Source organism: Syngnathus typhle, linkage group LG1 (genome assembly GCF_033458585.1).
Source record: "Syngnathus typhle isolate RoL2023-S1 ecotype Sweden linkage group LG1, RoL_Styp_1.0, whole genome shotgun sequence".
Taxonomy (NCBI): domain Eukaryota; kingdom Metazoa; phylum Chordata; class Actinopteri; order Syngnathiformes; family Syngnathidae; genus Syngnathus; species Syngnathus typhle.
Window position 1 is genome coordinate 2,716,465 of NC_083738.1, and position 21,508 is coordinate 2,737,972.

Here is a 21,508-nt window from a genome sequence, read left to right on the forward strand (position 1 = left end):
ATAAAAACAAGAAGGCACAAACAATAAATCATAAATAAATAATATGAGTGATGAATAAATAATAAACAAATAACCCAATAAATAAGAGGAGCAAAACTGAGCCAGTGTGCATACAGCAGACAGTAAGCATAGCGCAAAGTACAGGACGCTACGCAGAAAGGGGGAGCGAGTTCAGGATCCTAACAGCCTGGAGTATGAAGCTGTTGGTGAGTCTGGTGGTGCGGGAGCGCAGGCTCCTGTACCTCTTCCCAGAGGGCAGAAGATCAAACAAAGAGTGAGCGGGGTGACTCACATCACTCACAATCGTGGTCGCCTTGCGGGTCAGATGGGAGGTGTAAATGTCCTTCAAGGAGGGGAGTGAAGCACCAATAATCTTACCAGCCGTGTTCACTATGCGCTGCAGGGCCTTTAAGTTGTAGTCAGTGCAGCCTCCACCCCAAACAGCGTAACAGCTGGAGAGGACGCTCTCAATGGTGCCGCGGTATGATGTAGTCATGACGGCCGGAGGAGCGCTCGCTCGCCTGAGTTTCCGTAGGAAGTATAGGCGGCGCTGGGCTTTCTTCGCCAGTGATGCGGTGTTGGTGGACCAGGAGAGATCCTCACTGATGTGCACCCCCAGGAACTTGGCGCTGCTCACTCTCTCCACCCCAGCACCGTCGATGGTCAGCGGCAGGTGTTGGGTGTGACCCTTCCGGAAGTCAACAACAATCTCCTTGGTCCGATTGGAATAGCGTTAGATATCCTTCGCCACACACTTTCTCAGTCTCTCTTTCGTCGTCACTTTTATGCATTTCTTCTAGTGTGATGAGAATCTGTTCATGCTCATTTTATTCATGCACGAAGGGCTAAATTACATTAAACTAGGGAGTGACACGTATCACTCCAAAGAAGATGTGAACGGGAATTAAAGAAAAGGATGATAAAACACAATGTCATCAACATCAACTTAAAAGCGGGATCATATGCATTTCTTTTGTCCCCCATAATGACAGTTTGTGGATAAACGCTTCCTTTCAGTAATGTCCGTCTTGATCTCGTTCTGTCTCTTCTTTGTGTGAATTATACGGCACTATTTGCCTGGCGGATAGACATGCGATCAACATACCACTTTTCTCCCCAGTGACCGTGTCACATATCTTTCCGCCCAGCAAAGCGGTGCCGCACTACAGCGGTCCACAGCCTTTTTACGAGTGTATAAAAGTGATCAAGTCATCACAAAAATCACGGAAAAAATCCTATATAAGCCGCACGGGACTATAAACCGCCGGGTTCAAAATTTGAGAAAAAAGACGCGGCTTATAGTCCGAAATTTACGAAATAAAATATATCAAATAACTATAACATAAATAGTTCACTGCCACACGGCCCCGAGCACCGCCGTGGACTTCCAGGTGTGTGGCGGCGTGGACTTCCATCCCCGGAGGTGGCACTTTCAGCCACGGAGGTGGAAGAGAGCTCCATAGAATAGGACCGGGCGTGTGTAAAAACCATGTCCGAGCCCCATCCACCGTCCCCGGACAGCCACCGGGCCGAGCGCCGGCCCCCGACTTCCATCCACGGAGGTGAGAGAGCTCCGTAGGGTAGGACCGGGCGTGCGTAAAAACCATAATAGTTTTTCAAACCTTCTGTGTCACTCCAAATCATTAAAACCTTCAAACTCTTCATCCTCCGTGTCACTTACAAACAAAGCCGCTAATGATGCTGGTAGTATGTGGGGCCCTTCGTCATCTTAGTCATCCCGTGATTGAATTTTTGTCCTTTATGTAAACAACCGCTGCGCCGCGCCGCGCTGCTGACATCACTTGAAATTAAAATTACTGTCAGGCTCAGACAGAGGCGTAGCCAGGAATTTTTCCAGTAGGGGCGCACGCCCACAGGAAGAAAAAAAATCGAACATCACCCACGCCGTTCGCTGATCGCTAAAACAACATCAATCCTCATGATGGTTCCCGAAGGACAGTGAGAGGGGTTCAGTGACTTGAGATATATCGAAGAGTGCCTGCCCATTGAGTGCCTTGGCTTTCACGGTCTTGGCTAGTGGTTCGGTTTTTATTCCCAATTTCCGGGCAAAAGCCCAGTCGATCAAGCTCTCGTCTGCCCCGGAGTCAATTAACACCCCTAGTTGGGTGCTTTTCCCGAAACAGGTAAGCGTACCGATGGGTAGGCTCCGACCCTTCTGCTGGCTACCGGAGAAGGCGCTTACCTTCATTGTCCGTTTCTCGGGGCAGGAGACGACAATATGTCCCAGAGCGCCGCAGTGATAGCATCGACCTTCCTGGTGTCGGCGCTGCTTCTCCTCGGCGCTCAACTTGGCTCTGCCGAGTTGCATGGGTTCAGCCCCGGGCGGTAGCAGTGCCGTGTTCGATGGTTGGCGGTGCGTCTCGAGATGCGGCGATGCCAACCCGGCCACGGGGGGGAACACGGTCGCGCTCCGGCTTGCGCGCTGCTTCTTCCTGTCCTGCAGGTGATTGTCTGTGCGGATAGCCAGCGCGATGAGAGCGTCGAGGTCAGCGGGGAGATCGAGGGGAACGAGTTGGTCCTGGATGGTTCCAGAAAGACCCTTGAGGAAGACATCATACAGGGCCGTCTGGTTCCACCCGCATTCCGCGGCCAGAGTGCGGAAGCGGATCGCGTAGTCGCTGACTGACTCTCGACCCTGGGACAGCTGGGACAGCTCGCGCGCCTTTTCACGGTCCGAGGAAACTGGATCGAATACCATGCGCAGGGCCTCGACGAACGCGGAGAGAGAGCGGCAGGTGGCGGAATCCCTGGCCCATTCTGCCGTTGCCCACGCCCGGGCTCTTCCTGTCGAGAGCATGTAGGCCACCCGGGAGCGTTCGGTGGGGAAATTGCCTGGGGACCGCTCAAATTGCATATCACACTCTGTGACGAATGCTTTGCTGCCCCTGGGTTCGCCAGCGTATTCTTCAGGGAGAGCCAGCCTGACCCCCATTGCCATGGGCGCGGGAATCTGCCGATCGATCGGGGAGGGCACTGGTGGACTGGGGGTCGCTGTTGGTCCAGCGGTCAGCAGCGTGACAATGTCCTGCATCTGTGGGCTCAGTGATCCCACCTGGGCGGCCACCGCCGCTCTGAAGTCTTCTTGGGTTTTCCGGATTTCGTGGACATCCACTCCCAGGGCATCGACCTGCTGCTGGTGTTGGGCTAGCGTCGATGCCTGGGAGCGCACCGCGGCGGCCAGCCGTTCTGACTCTGCCGAGTCCATGTCTAGCCAGTGCGTCAGGCTCAGAGCAGGGAGAGGACTCGAATGCAGAGTTCGAAAGTTCAAGGAGTTTATTTCCTCTGCGGATGACCGCTCCAAAAACAAAAGGCGCCTCACAATGAGGGAAAAAGGGGACAAACAAAAGTGCCTCAACACGAGGAAAAAAGGGGATAAACAAAAGCGCCTCTACTCGAGGGAAAAAAGGGCTGAGAACTGCAAACAAAAAGCGCCTCACACGGAGGGAAAAACAAAGGCAAGATCGCACGGGCAAAGCACGGGAAATAGCTGGGGCTATGGAGTCGCTGGTGGTCATGGCTTGCAAGACGCACTGGCACAAGGCGAGGGGAAGACGCAGACTAAATACACATACAAAGGGAGGAGGACACAGGTGCGGACAATCAGGGCGGACGACACAGGTGCACGTAGTTATCATCAAGCGGACGGTCGTGTAGGGGAAGGACCCATACTCTGTACAAAATAAAACAGGAAGTGAAAACACGAGGGACAGGACAAACCAAAACAATCTACAAAAACCCGACATTTACAGTAATCCCTTGCTACATCGCGGTTCGTTTATCGCGGTTTTAGTTTTTTTTTTTTTTAATTTTGAAAATTTATTAAAAAAATCCAAATATAAGTCGCTCCTCAATATAAGTCGCCCCCTCACCCGAACTAGGAAAAAAACGCGACTTATAGTCCAAAAATACGGTATGTGTGAAGGCCTTCGCCTTCACACTAATAAAGTGAATGGTGTAGAACAGTGGTTCCCAAAGTGGGCGGGGGGGGCGGTGAGGAAGAAAGGGGCGGTAGGGGGGCGGCAGTCCGAAGTCGACGTTTGTTTGACGATTTGTACACAACACGTGCAGCAGGACGAGTCAGTGGACGACGCATCAGGGTCCGGTTACCACACGCCGCTCTGGCCCGGTCAGATCCGACAGCATAGACTACAAAAGCAAAAGCTCAGGTTTGTAATTTCAAGCTTGTAATGTTCAGAATTTTATCTTATAATAAAAACCGCATTCTGGCGGTCAACATCATCTTGAGTTCAAGTCAACATGAAATTGGGGACTCGCCAGAACGCGCCGTGTTGTGTTGTGTTGTGTTGAGCTGGTTAGGGTGGTGCATTCACTAATATATATTGTTACGAATGTATATGACTTTGTACCAGTGTGTGCATGTGTGGGTGTGGGTGTGTATATATGCGTGTGTCATTGTGTGGGTGGCGAGGGTGGCGTGCCTTAGATCACGTCCGCCACCATTTCTGTGAGTAAATGGAAGAAAGTGAATACATGAGAGGGTAAACTTGCTTTTCATACCTTCAATGTTGTCATTTTTGTCTTTAAGTAGGCCTATTTATGAAATGCGATAAAATGCTGTATTTTACGTGGTTTTATTTTTTTGTTCCAGAATAAAGTATGGCCTTGTCACTCCGAGACAACGTTCGGAAACGGAAAACCATCGGAAATTTTGTTTGACAGCATTTTGCAACAATCTATTGACGGTTTGCGAGCGTCATACAACATCTCTTTGCTGATTGCTAGATCTGGTAAGCCTCATACAATTGGAGAAGAGCTTATTCTACCAGCAGTAAGAAAGGTTCTACACACAGTTCTACACAAGTCACCTGACCAAATTATAAAAGCTATTCCTCTCAGTGATAACTCTGTTCAGAGAAGAATAGATGAAATGGCTGAAAATATTGAAGAAACATTGTGTAACATGCTTAGGACCACAGAATTTAGTTTACAGTTAGATGAGTCCACTCTGCCAGGCAATGAATCTTTGCTTCTTGCTTATGTTCGTTTCGTCAAAGATGAAAGCTTGGTTCAAGAGCTGTTATTTGCAAGACAGCTTGAAACAGACACAAAAGGGGAGTCAGTGTTTCGTGTCGTTGATGATTTTTTCAAAGAGAAAGACATCCCACTTTCTAACATTCTTGCTTGTGCAACAGATGGGGCACCATCAATGGTAGGTCGTCATCGTGGCTTCATTAGTTTCTTGAAAAAAGCTGTACCTGGAGTACTTACAGTGCACTGTGTAATCCACAGGCAGCATCTGGTCGCAAAAAACCTGAGTGGTAGACTACACAAATCAATGAGTACTGTTATCACAGCAATAAATAAAATCAAGGCACATGCCCTCAATTCCCAACTGTTTCGACAGCTGTGCACTGATAATGATGAAGAGTTTGAACGTTTAGTGTTGCACGCAGAAGTTAGTTAGTTGTCAAAGGGAAACTGCCTGAGACGTTTCTATTCACTGTTTGATACAGTTGTTGAATTCTTCCAAGACTCCAATTCTGTTCTGTGTGATGAACTAAGAAACATGAAGCATGACATTGCTTATTTGGCAGATATATTCACAAAGTTCAATGAAGTTAATTTTACAGCTGCGGGGAAATGAGGCTAACCTAATTAAAGTCAAATCAGCTATCTCCACCTTCCTGGCCAAGTTACAGTTATTCAAACAAAACATAGCTCGCCATGCACTCTACCAGTTCCCAAGCCTCTCTGAATTGGATAAGGAAAAAGGCATACCAGACGATGACCTTCAAGTGTATTGTACACACCTGGATGAATTGCACAGAGACATGGCTGAGAGATTTGAGGACATTTTATTGCTTGAAATACCAGACTGGGTGATCAATCCATTCCTAAATGTCAACGGTGAAGAAACTGGAGTGGTAGAGGAAGAACTGATTTCAATTCAAAATGACATTGAGCTAAGGCCAAAGTTCAAAAAGTCATATCAAGATTTTTGGTTACAAAAAAAAATCTCTGACTGCTATCAGGTGCTGTGGAACAAGGTCAAGATGTACTTTATTGCCTTCCCAACATCATATTTAGTAGAACGGGGCTTCAGTGCAGTCGCCTTGCTGCTTTCCAAGCAAAGAAACCGACTGAAAATTACTGACCGCGGGGATCTACGACTTCTTCTTCTTAGTGAGTTCCAGCCTGATGTTGAGAAGCTTATGTCCCTGCACCAAGCACATCCATCCCATTAATATTAAGTGTGAGACAATGAAGGTTAATGGTGGAATGTTTATTTACCATTCTATGTTGCTGAAACAGTTAAAACTGCTAAAAAATAAATTGGTTTACTAAATTGGGTTTTATTTGTGAAATACACATGTGTGTTTAACTTTTCTCTTTCCAAATTGCAGCATAACAAATATCAAGAAAGAGGTGTTTGTTTCCATATGTGTCTGTGTGTGTGTGGGGGGGGGGGGGGGGCGCTAGGAATTCACTGGGGAGCCAAGGGGGCGCCAGCCTGCAAAAGTTTGGGAACCATTGGTGTAGATTCTACGAGCTAATGATTAGCCATTCGCAATTTCCTATGAGCCTCAGCTCGCAATCTCCCATGAGCCTCAGCAAAGTGTAAACAATCGCGTTTCTCAAACGATCTCCTATAAAATGATCAGAACTGACTAAAGTTCGATCTAACGCATTGGTACTACTTACCTATGTTTCCCTTCCATATCGATCCGTAGATTTACTCTAAACATTAACGGAGCAGCCTATTTTGAAATGAAATAGCCTCGCGGGTACAACAACTATTCGGTGACGCCCCCTGACTACAGTTACCGTAATGTTGGGAAGCGATGCGACCTTGTAATTTACTAGTCGTACTAAAACGTACTAAAACATTTTGGCTGAGCACTGTGTACAACCAGTATGGATCAACAAATTCATCACTTGATCCATATATAAGGTGCACCGGACTATAAGTGTTAGGGTTTGCAGAATATCTTCATCGTATGATTATGTTGGAATGTAACCTGTAATAATTTAATTAGTTTGTCCTGTCTAGACAAAATTAGTTTACCACTGATTGACTAGACGCAGAGGAAGCAATCAAAGTTGCTTTGTATACAGAAAGTCGTAAAAGGCCCCCTGCTATGCTTTGATCAGCAGGGGTGCGTCTCCACCCTATCCTGTGTGTTCCCACACCCCCACTTTCAACCCCCACTTTCAACCCCACTCTGTTTCTCTCAATAAATAAGCACCTGACGAGGCCTGAGTCAGACTTCATTCGACCATCGCTGTAAGCACAGCGACGAGTGAACTCTCCGCCTGCAGGTGTCTAAAATGACTTGCTTGACTCCAGTGTGGTTCTTGCAAAATAAGTTAGAGTGAGCACCACCCTAACAATAAGGCGCACTGTCAACTTTTGATAAAAATGTTGGTTTTTAGATGCGTCTTATAGGGCGGAAATCACGGTACCAGTAAAAGAGGCCGTCAACAAAAGTCCTGATACATCACAGAGACGCAACTATTTCCATATTTACAAATATTAACCTATTTACTATCATTGATATCTACCTATTTACTATCATTGATATCTATTGTGATTGCAGGTCTGACCATCTTTCAATTCAAACTGTTTCAGACTGTTACAATCTCAAACAGTTAATGGAAAAGAGCTTATACTGAGAAGCAGTTCTTTTCAAATATGGATTATGTGAAGTTCACATAACAGTCTCCTCTCGAGGAGACATTTTTTAATTGATAGTTTACTGTCATTTATTGAAACGACTATTTCTGATAAATTTTCTGTTTACTTTCAGGTTTTGTGCTAAGCGCTTGATATTCTGATAATGGGGGTTGGCCCTCGTGACGTCACAGTTTTGACGCTATGACCCGCAGTGTCTGTTTTGCTACGAGACTGCGCGCCGGAAAGCTACATTGATGGTAGTTAAGTACTGATACAAGTCAAAACATAAGTAAGGCACACGACCTAGTAATCCGGAATCCAACCCGGTTTCGAAGATCGTCTGCACATTGTTTCGAGTGGCAGATGGATTAGAAAACATTGTTTAGTCAAGTGAAATTTGCTTTTCTTGTAACATCAATTTACGGCTAAATAAGGCCCAGGTTACGTTAGCTGCGGAGCGTCCTTATTGATTGCACAGCATAGCAAGGTAAGATGAAGGCAATAACACACCGATGAGTTGCAATTGCACGTTACAATTACCAGAAATAGATTATTTTGCTGCTCTTACTCACCAAGGACTTCTGTTTTATATGACGGTATTTAGCACCTAAGATAGCTAATGCTAACACCGCTACGTTACGTAGGATCACTACAAATTTAGACTTAACTAATAAATATCTTATGTCAACATTTCGTACAGCTATCAAAGAAACTAGACGTTTAGCACTTGTAGCTTAGTTGGCAAACCCTTGTTACATCCTTGCCAAGTAGTTGCTGACGTTGGATCGGTGTTCGGTTGCAACAGAATCATGCCGTACATACAAAAAGTAAACATTAAGTTGCGATAGACTTAGTCGTTGTTTTCCTTGCTCAACGACGGACATCTTGAACAAAACGCAACATCGTTCATAAATTAAGTGCTAATGAACTTGGTGAATTGCTGTTATTGTTTTTATAATTTGTAACTAATGCCAGTAAACGATGCCAGGTGCACTGACGGTGAATTATTAATTTTAGTTGACACTATCCAGATTAGCACGTTTGCCTCACAGTTAGGAGGGTGCGGGTTCGATTCCACCTCCGGCCCTCCCTGTGTGGAGTTTGCATGTTCTCCCCGGGCCCGCGTGGGTTTTCTCCGGGCACTCTGGTTTCCTCCCACATCCCAAAAACATGCTTGGTAGGCCGATACAGAAAATGGATGGATGGACTATCCAGATTTCAGAGCCCTCGATCATCGGGTATGTTAATATTATTTACTTTTAACAAGAATATTGTATCAGCAAATCAGCGTTTATTTTACAGAATCGGCTCTTGTGTGTCCGTACACTAGGATGAAAAATAAGTGAACCTTTTGGGGTTGCATAAATTGGTCATAAAATGTTCATCCAAATCACAAGAATGAGCAGGATGCTTAAATTCATACCACCAGCTCAGTGGCCTAGTGGTTAGAGTGTCCGCTCTGAGACTGGAAGGTTGTGGGTTCAAACCCCGGCCGGGTCATACCAAAGACTGTAAAAATGGGATCCATTGCCTCCCTGCTTGGCACTCAGCATTAATGGTTGGAATTGTGGGTTAGAAGGAGTGGAGCTCTTTATAAGCCCGAGGCTTCGTCTCCCTCCTTGCACAGTTATTGATATGATAATATGTGCTAAACAATAAACTAACTAACTAACTAACTAACTAACTAACCACACAAACATCCGTCCGTCCATGTATTCATTTTCTTTACGGCTTATCCCCTCGGGGGTCGCGGGCGTGCTCGAGCCTATCCCAGCAGTCATCGGGCAGTAGGCGGGGGATACCCTGAACCAGTTGGCAGCCAATTACCGCACAAACATTATTTTTTTATTGAAAACATTTGCATGTTCACAGGTCAGGACAAGAGGAAACCATAAACCCTAGGATTTAATAACTGGTTGACTCCGCTTTGGCAATAATAACCTTCATAAAACCTTTCCTGTAGTTACAGATCAGGCCTGCACAACAATGAGGAGGAATTTTGAACCTTTCCTCTACAAAATTGTTGCAGCTCCACAAGGTTCCTAAGATGTCAGGTGTGATTAGCTCTTAAGGTCATGCCACATCATTTCAGTTGGGTTGAGGTCAGGACTTTATTTATAAATTGTGTAATGCTGACAAAAGTATCTCTGAATTCTTCATGTTCATCATTCCACAGTTAGAAAAAGTGCCTATTAATGGAGAAAGTTCAGCATTGTTGCTTCTGTTCCATGGAGTGGCCATCCCATAGATGACTGCAAGAGCTCAGCGCAGAATGCTCAGTGAGGTAAAAAGAAAAAAGAACCAGAGTGTCAACTCTTAATTTACAGAAATCACTGGCATGGCAGATTTGTTGGCGTAAAGTGCCTGGCTGTACATGCCTAAGGGCCACTTTAGAAGCACTCCTGAAGCACTCCTGAAAACCTGAAGTGTTCCTGAAAATTCAACAATATTGTCAATGCCTACTAAATAATTGATATCTCAGCCCCTGTAGCTGATAATTAATAATAAATCCAAAAACATTTGAGAGCTTAGCTTTCACCAAACCTGAGTTAATTCAAATAAATATTCAGTATAATTAAAAAAATTATACCATTACAGGTACGTTTGAAACAGCCTCGATTAAAATTAATCCTCCATTCTGACTTGAAGCCTTCAAAATCATCTTCTTCCCCGTTGTCCGCAAACATATTTTTTATCCACAAAACCCCTCAAATGGTTCGCCTGGTTTGAAGTCCATGCATCCATTTTCTGTACCGCTTAGTCCCCACGGGGGTCGCGGGCGTGCTGGAGCCTATCCCAGCCGTCATCGGGCAGTAGGCGGGGGACACCCTGAACCGGTTGCCAGCCAATCGCAGGGCACAGAGACAAACAACCATACGCACTCGCACTCACACCTAGGGACAATTTGGAGTGCTCAATCGGCCTACCAAGCATGTTTTTGGGATGTGGGAGGAAACCGGAGTGCCCGGAGAAAACCCACGCGGGCCCGGGGAGAACATGCAAACCACACAGGGAGGGCCGGACTGAGCCGCCTGGTTTGAAGTCACTTTTATAAAATTCTACAAACCAAAGGTGCTGTGACGTGATAATTCTGATGCATTTCATTGACTACAGGATCAAGAATTAGTCAAGGAAAACAAAAATGACGCATCTGCGCTCTCAGTGTTAAAGGTAGAAATGTGTAACAGCGCTCTAGTGGTTGAAATGTCGTAACGGTCTTAAATGGGCTAAGAGATGCTAAGTGTTCCAGTTTGGACATATTTTTGTTTGGGGAGTTGTAATGTGTTCTATTTTTCCGGGAAGGTTGAAATTGTGTAGAGGGAAAGGCAACGTCTGGGATAGATTTACCCATTCACTGCTAGTTTGATATGATTAGTCTATACGCGAGTTGCCCATCAAAGTCAGTTAACAGCAGGGCTGTGGACTCGGTCGGATTTTTGCACCGAGTCCGGCCTCTTGACCACGAGTCCGAGTCCGGCTGTCCATTTTTTCTGTTAATTCATGTGACTGCTTAGTCTTTATTCAAGGCTAATTTAGATCAAATCTAAATAATTACAACAGTTTTGTGATGGCTTTGTCTTTATTAAACATATAAACAAATACAATAAACAGATACTTTCAAGTTTTAATAATTAATTACACCATTATAGCTCAGACATTTATCTAAACACAGATAATTAGTGACGACCCCACAACTATCGAAACACATCAATGATATAAGCTGGGTGACATAATCGTCCTTGACATCGGTACATAATGTAAACATTAGCCTAAGTGCAACTCAACGTGGCCGCATTGATCGTAACTTACGCTCCGTTTCCCCCCCAAATCTAGAGGCAAAACGTTGTTCTCTCGCTGCTCCCGGGTTCTTCCATCTTGGCTGCGCGCGGGGCATTGTGGGTCTTGTACGTGCACGCAGGCAGGCAGGTGCGGTCGCACACGCAACAACTAAATTTGTCTTCATAACAAGCAAGCAGGGCTGTGGACAGTATTCCTACGCTTATTCTCAGCAGCATGATGAAAATAAAATTGAACGTATTTTTTTTATTGTCGGACTCGGTGGACTCGGTCAAAATCAGCTCCGAGTCCACAGCCCTGGTTAATAGATTACCTTATCCCAACTGTGAAACATTATGGAGCGAGCATCATGGTACAGGTGTGCTTTGCTTCTTAGGGCCTGGACAATTTATCAATTGAAAAATTGGTTAATCAATTTGAAGAAACTTTGACAAAGAACTTGAGGCCATCCATCCATCAATTGAATCTCAAACGAGGATGGGTGTTGCAATAGGACAATCCATCCATCCATTTTCTATATCGCTTGTCCCCACCGGGGTCGCGGGCGTGCTGGAGCCTATCCCACCACTCATCGGGCAGTAGGCAGGGGACACCCCAAACTGGTTGCCAGCCAACCGCAGCGAATGATGAACAACCATCCGCACTCGCACTCACACAAGAGGACAATCATCCACTCAAAAGAAAATGAACAACAGAATTACTTCAAAAGAAAAATGTATGTGTTCAGGAGTGACCCAGTCAATCCTGTCCAATTGAGATCTTGTGGCACAACCTCGAGAGCTACTCACATCAGACATCCCAGGACTCTCGCTAAACAGCAATCAATTTGATAAGTCAAATGGTCCAGAATTCATTCTGATTGTTGGTCACATCTGATCTATTTAGTACAGGTTATTGCTGTCAAAAAATGTCAGCCACTTATTAAATCCAAGGGTTCAGTCTTTTTTTTTCTCCCTGTTTAAATATGTGAAAATGTTTGTGTGGTAAGGGTTCAAGTTGAAAGTTTATCGTTGTGATTTAGAGGAACACTATATTTAATGACCAATTAATGCAGAAATGTAAGAAATCCAATGGATTCCCATACTTTCCCTCCCATTTTGTGTGCACATCGGCATGTGTGCATGTATGTACATACACATGTATTAGGATAAAATTATAGGATATCTTTACATCTGCTAGGGTATCCTTGATACTGTATAATTTACATTTTGATAGGCTCTCTGATTGTACAAAGTTCTTTTAGCAATTGCAGTTTCAGATCTTAGATGGTGCTATCTCTCTTCCAAGTTTCGGCACTTACCGTAATTTTCGGACTATAAGTCGCGTTTCTTTTCATAGTTTGGGTGGGGGGGTGACTTATACTCAGGAGCAACTTATATATGTTTTTTTTTTTTACAAATTTTTACTTGATCATTAACACATCACTTACAAGTATAGTTGACCACTTCACATGTTATTTTTAGTATAGTTGATCACTTCACATGCTTTGATATCTTTATCTTGAACATATTCAAAACATGAAAAATAGAGAGAAAAAATCAAATAAAGTAGTTAACACTTTAAAGCGCCATATCCTCTGGACATGTCCTCTGTCACCAGGATGACATAAAGGACGAGACATTTGATCGATAGATTAATGATTTGGAGTGACACAAATGGTTTGATAATATTGTTGTTTATGTGATAGTTATTAAAAATATAGTTTATATATCGTTGTATGGGCCTGTGGAATAATTTGAACTACGGCACGGCACACGGCATTGTTGACAAAGGACGATCGATGGATTTAATGAATTGGAGTGACACAGATGGTTTTATAAACGTGTTATTTATGTAATAGTTTTTTTAAAATAACTAAATGTTACGTCAGGCCCGTTCTCAGCTCCTCGTTTGTGTTTGTCACGTTAGCATACCGTATCGTTTAGCCTGTTGTTGCTCGTTCATGTCTGTTCTCGGTGTTGGATTTTGTCGAATAAATTGCCCCCCCAAAATGCGACATATGGGTTTTTTTTCCACATTTTTGGGCATTTTATGGCTGGTGCGACTTACTATACTCCGGAGCGACTTATAGTTAGAAAATTACGGTAACTTGGAAAATGGGCTTTCTCCTGATCTGCTCCATTTTTCTGGAATAGCATTCAAAAAGACATGTAACTTAAAGAACGGCTCCTTGCCTTTTCTAAATCGTTTTTAACTCATTCTCTTGGTATCATGGTATATAGTTATTATTAACTTGTTCGTATTTAAAATATAGTTTATATATCGTTGTATGGGCCTGTGGAATAATTTGAACTGTGGCGCGGCACACGGCATTGTTGACAAAGGATGATCGATAAAAGACAAGAAATTTGATAGATGGATTTAATGATTTGGAGTGACACAAATGGCATTTTATGGCTGGTGCGACTTACTATACTCCGGAGCGACTTATAGTCCGAAAATTACGGTAACTTGGAAAATGGGCTTTCTCCTGATCTGCTCCATTTTCCTGGAATAGCATTCAAAAAGACATGTAACTTAAAGAACGGCTCCTGGCCTTTTCTAAATCGTTTTTAACTCATTCTCTTGGTATCATGGTATATAGTTATTATTAACTTGTTCGTATTGCCTTTGTTCTTTTAACAAGTTGGCGAGGTCTCTCTTGGATAGAAATCTCTACTCTCAGTGAGACCATCTGGTTCAAAAAAGGTTAAAATTATCCATTAAATTTACATAAATAATGCATTTATGCTCCTATACAGTACCTTTATATTGCTGGCTTAGCGCTCGAACCTCCTAAGTCACAATTTGGAGAATTTCATGTTTTTTCTTAAATCCAAACTACTGTTCAGTCCACATTTGTTTTTATTTTTTCCATGCAATTACTGACCAGTTTGTTGAAAATGATTGAACAAACATGTCATTTTTGGGGTGTCTAGAAAAGTGATGATTTTGAAATACGATAATAATATTACAGCTGAACCTCAATTTTATGCGGACTTTGGAGTCCAGAATTTGGGACTTGCATCAACCCCGAAGCACTTTAGCTAGAAGGTGTAATAAAATCAGAGCCATACATATGAGTGTATTGGGAAATTGCAGTAGAGCAAAATGTACTAAGATTTCGTGTTTGCATTTGGGGAATAACATTGTTCGGTGTGAAAATTAATATGATTTCTTTTCCTTTGGGCTAGTCCCCTCAGGGGTCGCCACAGCGAACCATCTGTTTCCATCTCACCTTATCCTGTAAATCCTCTCCTCTCACTCCAACTAACTTCATGTCCTCTTTCACTCCATCCATAAATCTCCTCTTTGGTCTTCCTCTTGACCTCCTGCCAGGTGGTTCCAGCCTCAGAAAATTATTATATTACCAATCGGGCTAGCGATCATCGACGCGTCTTATCCTATTAGCATAAGCAGTCATATAAAGATCAAACAGCCCTTACTGATTGCCATTTCTGTGCTGTTAGGGCTTCTTATCAAACGCCTTTAAATTTGTCACAGAAATTAAATCACTAGAGCGCTAAAGTTTAAGCTAGTCATTTAGTACGGTCTTTATATCAACCGTTAAATATACGATGAAAAAAATTGGAATCCATGACCAAGGTTCCCTCTAACTTTTCAAGTGTCTGTGCAAACACACACGCTCCCTGTGCACACTGTGGACCATTGTGTGCAACACCAGATTAAATAAATAAATGAATGACTGAACGGATGAATGAACGAATGAATGAATAAAATATTGTCATCGAGAACTTTAACATATTCAGGGTTGGAATTTGTTTTGTGTGACAGCTTGTTCCTTTTCTGTCGGTCTTTTGCGCTCTCCCACAATAATGTATCGATCCCCTGTCCCATCTTGAGTCTTTGTACAATTCCAACAGCTTTCAAATGTAATTTCTGCTAAATGTGACGCTTGAGGTAGCCAAACTTCCATTCAGTCCATATTTCTCCCTCCGTAAACTCGCCCGCCACTTTGGCTTCACTGCATGTTTTGCATAGTAGACCATTCTCACTCAAAAAAGAGAAAATCACACCCATCTTCACCGTTTGTTCTTTTATTTGCACACACTCCGACAACCATTCCATCTTAAAAGAACCGCGGCATCTCTTATTTACAGTACTTTGGCTTGACGAGTGGATGCGTCGCTGCTCGTTCGTTTTGCCATGATAAGGGGTTAGCCTACTTATCATTTGCATCTCTTGACTCCGCCGCAGTGTTGTTAGCTAGCAAACCTGCACGGGACGGATGGGTAGGACACATTTTCAGGCACTGTCAATGCTATGATTGGCTATGTAGCGTAAGTGAACCCTATAACATTGGCTGGTCAATCACTGATTTGCACTATAGAAAGGCACAGAAAGAAAGTCATTGGTCCACTTAATTAGATTAGATCACGTCTAACATTAGATACCGAGCAATTAGTGTATGCTGAATTTTATTTTGTGTGCAGCATTTCTTGTGCAGTTTCTTGTGCGCAGAGACTTTGCGAGCAGTGGGCAATTAGGCAGCTGCGCAGCTTAGAGGGAACACTGTCCATGACCAAACCGCGTTAAAACAGAAAGTCGCGTAGAATTGAAGCGTGTAAAATTGAGGTTCAGCAGTATTTCATTTTGTTTTTTCATTCATTAAATGGACGGCAAAGCGAAGATGGTTCATTTTTCACTAACTAGCCCAGTATCTATATATACCGTAATTTTCAGACTATAAATCGCTCCGGAGTATAAATCGCATTTTGGGGGGCTATTTATTCGACAAAATCCAACACCAAGAACAGACATGAACGAGCAACAACAGGCTAAACGATACAGTATGCTAAAGTGACAAACACAAACGAGGAGCTGGGAACGGGCCTGACGTAACATTCATCCATCCATCCATCCATTTCCTGTACCGCTTAGTCGCCACGGAGGTCGCGGGCGTGCTGGAGCCTATCCCAGCCGTCATCGGGCAGTAGGCGGGGGACACCCTGAACCGGTTGCCAGCCAATCGTAGGGCACACAGAGACAAACAACCATTTGCACTCGCACTCACACCTAGGGTCAATTTGGAGTGGTCAATCGGCCTACCAAGCATGTTTTTGGGACGTAGGAGGAAACCGGAGTGCCCAGAGAAAACCCACGCGGGCCCGGGGAGAACATGCAAACTCCACACAGGGAGGGCCGGAGGTGGAATCGAACCTGCACCCTCCTAACTGTGAGGCGGACGTGCTACCCAAGTGCTCCACCGAGCCGCCACGTAACATTTAGTTATTTAAAAAAAACTATTACGTAAACAACACGTTTATAAAACCATCTGTGTCACTCCAATTCATTAAATCCATCGATCGTCCTTTGTCAACAATGCCGTGTGCCGCGCCGCAGTTCAAATTATTCCACAGGCCCATACAACGATATATAAACTACAGTTTTTTTCCATGTATAATGCGCCCCCATGTATAATACGCACCCTAAAAATGGCATGTCGATGCTGGAAAAAAGCCTGTGCTCATGTATAATACGCACCCAAATTTTGACTCCTACTTAAGTCCGTGAACGTAAAATTATTTCAGAAAAAAGATCATCTTTGGGAACAACCGGATGTTATTCTGCCGGTCAGTATCACTGCGCATGGGCTAGCATACTCAATAGTGAAGAAATGTTTCGGATTTGTGTAGGGTACATTGTGACAGCAAACGAGCAGGTGATCTAGCAAGCGTCTGATACGAGAGCATTGTGTTCGAATGGAGCGTGTTTGAAGTGAACAGCAGAGAAGAAAGCGCATCTGTAATGGCGGCCTCCGTATGATATCCGGATTAAAAAAAAAAAAATATATATATATATATATATATATTTTTTGTACCCATGTATAATGCGCACCCCAGATTTTAGGAAAATAAATTAGTTAAATTTTGCGCATTATACATGGAAAAAAACGGTATATTTTAAATAACTATCACATAAACAACAATATTATCAAACCACTTGTGTCACTCCAAATCATTAAATCCATCGATCAAATTTCTCGTCTTTTATCGATCGTCCTTTGTCTATGCCGTGTGCCGCGCCGAAGTTCAAATTATTCCACAGGCCCATACAACGATATATAAACTATATTTTAAATAACTATCACATAAACAACAATATTATCAAACCATTTGTGTCACTCCAAATCATTAAATCCATTGATCAAATTTCTCGTCTTTTATCGATCATCCTTTGTCAATGCCGTGTGCCGCGCCAAAGTTCAAATTATTCCACAGGCCCATACAACAATATATACACCGTGTTCCAAATTATTATGCAAATTGTATTTAAGTGTCATAAAGATTACATTTTTTGTTTTTCAATTAAACTCATGGACGGTATTGTGTGTCAGGGCTCTTTGGATCACTGAAATCAATCTCAGACACCTGTGATAATTAGTCTGCCAGGTGAGCCCAATTAAGGAAAAACTACTTAAGAATGGCGTTCCACATTATTAAGCAGATGACCATTTCCAAGCAACATGGGAAAGAAAAAGGATCTCTCTGCTGTCGAAAAGCGTGAAATAGTTCAATGCCTTGGACAAGGTATGAAGACCTTAGATATTTCACGAAAACTTAAGCGTGATCATCGTACTGTAAAGATATTTGTGGCTGATTCAGAGCACACACGGGTTCGTGCAGATAAAGGCACAACGAGGAAGGTTTCTGCCAGACAAAAACATCGGATTAAGAGAGCAGCTGCTAAAATGCCATTACAGAGTAGCAAACAGATATTTGAAGCTGCTGGTGCCTCTGGAGTCCCACGAACATCAAGGTGTAGGATCCTCCAGAGTCTTGCAGTTATGCGTAAACCCTCTATTCGGCCACCCCTAAACAACGCTCACAAGCAGAAACGGCTGCAGTGGGCCCAGGAATACATGAAGACTAATTTTCAAACAGTCTTGTTCACTGATGAGTGCCGTGCAACCTTGGATGGTCCAGATGGATGGAGTCGTGGATGGTTGGTGGACGGCCACCATGTCCCAACAAGGCTGCGACGTCAGCAAGGAGGTGGCGGAGTCATGTTTTGGGCCGGAATCATGGGGAGAGAGCTGGTTGGCCCCTTTAGGGTCCCTGAAGGTGTGAAAATGACATCTGTAAAGTATGTGGAGTTTCTGACTGACCACTTTCTTCCATGGTACAAAAAGAAGAACCGTGCTTTCCGTAGCAAAATCATCTTCATGCATGACAATGCACCATCTCATGCTGCAAGGAATACCTCTGCATCATTGGCTGCTATGGGCATAAAAGGAGAGAAACTCATGGTGTGGCCCCCATCCTCCCCTGACCTCAACCCTATTGAGAACCTTTGGAGCATCCTCAAGCAAAAGATCTATGAGGGTGGGAGGCAGTTCACATCCAAACAGCAGCTCTGGGAGGCTATTCTGACATCCTGCAAAGAAATTCAAGCAGAAACTCTCCAAAAACTCACAAGGTCAATGGATGCAAGAATTGTGAAGCTGCTATCAAATAAAGGGTCCTATGTTAAAATGTAACTTGACCTGTTAAGATGTTTTTGATTGAAATAGCTTTTGATTTCAGTAAATATGACCTCCTAATGCTGTAAATTCTAAAGATGAGCATTTCAGTTCATAACAACCTATAAAATGTTATAAAACTCTGTTGTGCGTAATAATTTGGAACAGTGCATTTTAAGTTTTTTATTTTTGAAAAATTCTGTTATCATTGGGAGGTTTGTTCAATAACATTCGAATTCATTAAACTAATGGTTGATGACTTGAAAATTATGCTGACTCATTTGCATCGACTATTTAGGAAAATCTGAGATAAATATCATTTGCATAATAATTTGGAACACGGTGTAAACTATATTTTAAATAACTATCACATAAACAATAATATTATCAAGCCATTTGTGTCATTTCAAATCATTAAATCCATCGATCAAATTTCCGGTCCTTTATGTCAACAACGCCGCGCGTGAGCAGCTGACGTCAGCCTTGTGAGTCAGTTGCGACTCCTTTTATTCCACAGATGTAGTATATAAATATATTGTAGCGTTAACAAAGTACAAGGGAAGACGTGGGTTTGGTAAACGGCACTTTATTTAACAAAACAAGAGTTCAACGAGCCAACAACTATGAACTGTAACGATAAAAACATATAGAAGTTGCTACACGAAATAAAATATATATCAAATAACTATAACAAAAATTTGGTTGTTTCATCAAAGTCAAAGTCTGCTTTATTGTCAATTTCTTCATATGCCAAGACACACAAAGAGATCAAAATTACGTTCCCACTATCCCACGGTGACAAGACATAGTACACGATATGCATACAAATAAACAACCCAAAAAATAAAAACAAGAAGGCACAAACAATGAATAAATAAGAGTGATGAATAAATAATAAATAAACAAATAACATAATAAATATAAGAGGAGCAAAACTAGAGCAGTGCTAAAGTGTGCATACAGTGGACTTGAATATGGCGTTTTAAAGTTTTAATTACTAGGGGTGTAACGATACATCGATACACATCGATTAATCAATATAATGCTCTACGATTTATTGGCATCGATGCTAAACGTAAACATCGATTTATATCGCCGTGTTTGACCTCGGACATTAGACGCGACTTTATTTTGAAATCCAGTTCATTGTTGCTTGCTTCCTCTTTCCGGGAGTAGGGAGCAGTGCGCGGCGTTGTGTTGTGAGCAGAGCAGGCACGTGAAAGGGGAGTCGACAACTAGTACGCGCCTCCTGGGCTGGTGCTATGGCTAGTGTCCAAAAAGACGAAGAAATATGCTCCCCTTTAGGCTTCAAGTCATTCGTCTTTGGATTCCAAAGAAAAGATGGCTCAATGGACAAGACACGTGCAGTTTGTAAATCCTGCCATGCGGTGATCAAATATTCAGGGCGCACAAATCTCGCCGCACATTTAAAGAAAAACCACGACATCAAAGTTCAGTGTTAAAATAAGCACTTTGTATACTGCAATACTTTTCCTAATTTCCTAAATAAAGAGTTTGCAGTACCTTGTTGATTTTGTGTATGAATTGTTATAAATCAGGATATTGTTCTATATTTTTTATTTAAAAAATAAAATCGATCGTAGAGCACTATATCGCGATATATCGTGAATGAATCGCAGCAGGCTTTAAGATATCGGCAAATATCGTATCGTAGTTCTTTGTATCGTGACAAAACCCGCGATTTACACCCCTATTAATTACTTTATTTGATTTTTCTCTCTATTTTTCATGTTTTGAATATGTTCAAGATAAAGATATTAAAGTATGTGAAGCGATCAACTATACTAAAAATAACATGTGAAGTGGTACTTGTATACTTGTAATACTTGTCAGTAAGTGATGTGTTAATGATCAAGTAACAATTATTGAAAAAAAGCAAATGTAAGTCGCTCCTGAGTATAAGTCGCCCCCCCACCCAAACTATGATAAAGAAACGCGACTTATAGACCGAAAATTACGGTGTGTGTGTGTGTCCCGTATTTTTTGGACTAAAAGCCACTCCGGAATTCAAATCGCATCAGCCATAAAATGCACAATATAGAGGAAAAAAACATATACAGTGCCTTGCGAAAGTATTCGGCCCCCTTGAACCTTTCAACATTTTGCCACATTTCAGGCTTCAAACATAAAGATATAAAATTCTAATTTTTTGTCAAGAATCAACAACAAGTGGGACACAATCGTGAAGTGGAACGAAATTTATTGGATAATTTAAACTTTTTTAACAAATAAAAAACTGAAATGTGGGGCGTTAAATATTATTTGGTCCCTTTACTTTCAGTGCAGCAAAGTCACTCCAGAAGTTCAGTGAGGATCTTTGAATGATCCAATGTTGTCCTAAATGACTGATGATGATAAATAGAATGCACGTGTGTGTAATCAAGTCTCCGTATAAATGTACCTGCTCTTTGATAGTCTCAGGGTTCTGTTTAAAGCGCAGAGAGAACCATCAAGACCAGGGTTGTGGACTCGGTCGGATTTTTCACCGAGTCCGAGTTCGGCCTCTTGACCATGAGTCCGAGTCCGAGTCCGGCTGTCCATTTTTTCTGTTAATTCATGTGACTGCTTAG

General features: G+C 42.8%; 2 protein-coding genes across 12 annotated transcripts in view; both read left to right on the forward strand.

Annotated features, from left to right (window-relative positions):
* ndufc1 (NADH:ubiquinone oxidoreductase subunit C1) overlaps positions 1-21,508 on the forward strand; it is a 108,699-nt gene that overhangs the window by 49,103 nt on the left and 38,088 nt on the right. The gene's annotated exons all lie outside the window — the stretch shown is intronic.
* Positions 7,855-21,508, forward strand: part of LOC133150815 (ETS-related transcription factor Elf-2-like) — a 106,921-nt gene continuing 93,267 nt past the window's right edge. For 3 of the 11 annotated variants that reach the window (XM_061273358.1, XM_061273442.1, XM_061273451.1), the window contains exon 1: positions 7,865-8,144. The gene's annotated coding sequence lies outside the window, so the exon portion shown is untranslated. Of the gene's footprint in view, positions 8,145-8,674; positions 8,896-9,620; positions 9,760-9,833; positions 9,942-21,508 lie in introns of all 11 variants that reach the window. The other 8 variants (XM_061273375.1, XM_061273408.1, XM_061273384.1 and 5 more) reach the window with 8 other exon arrangements.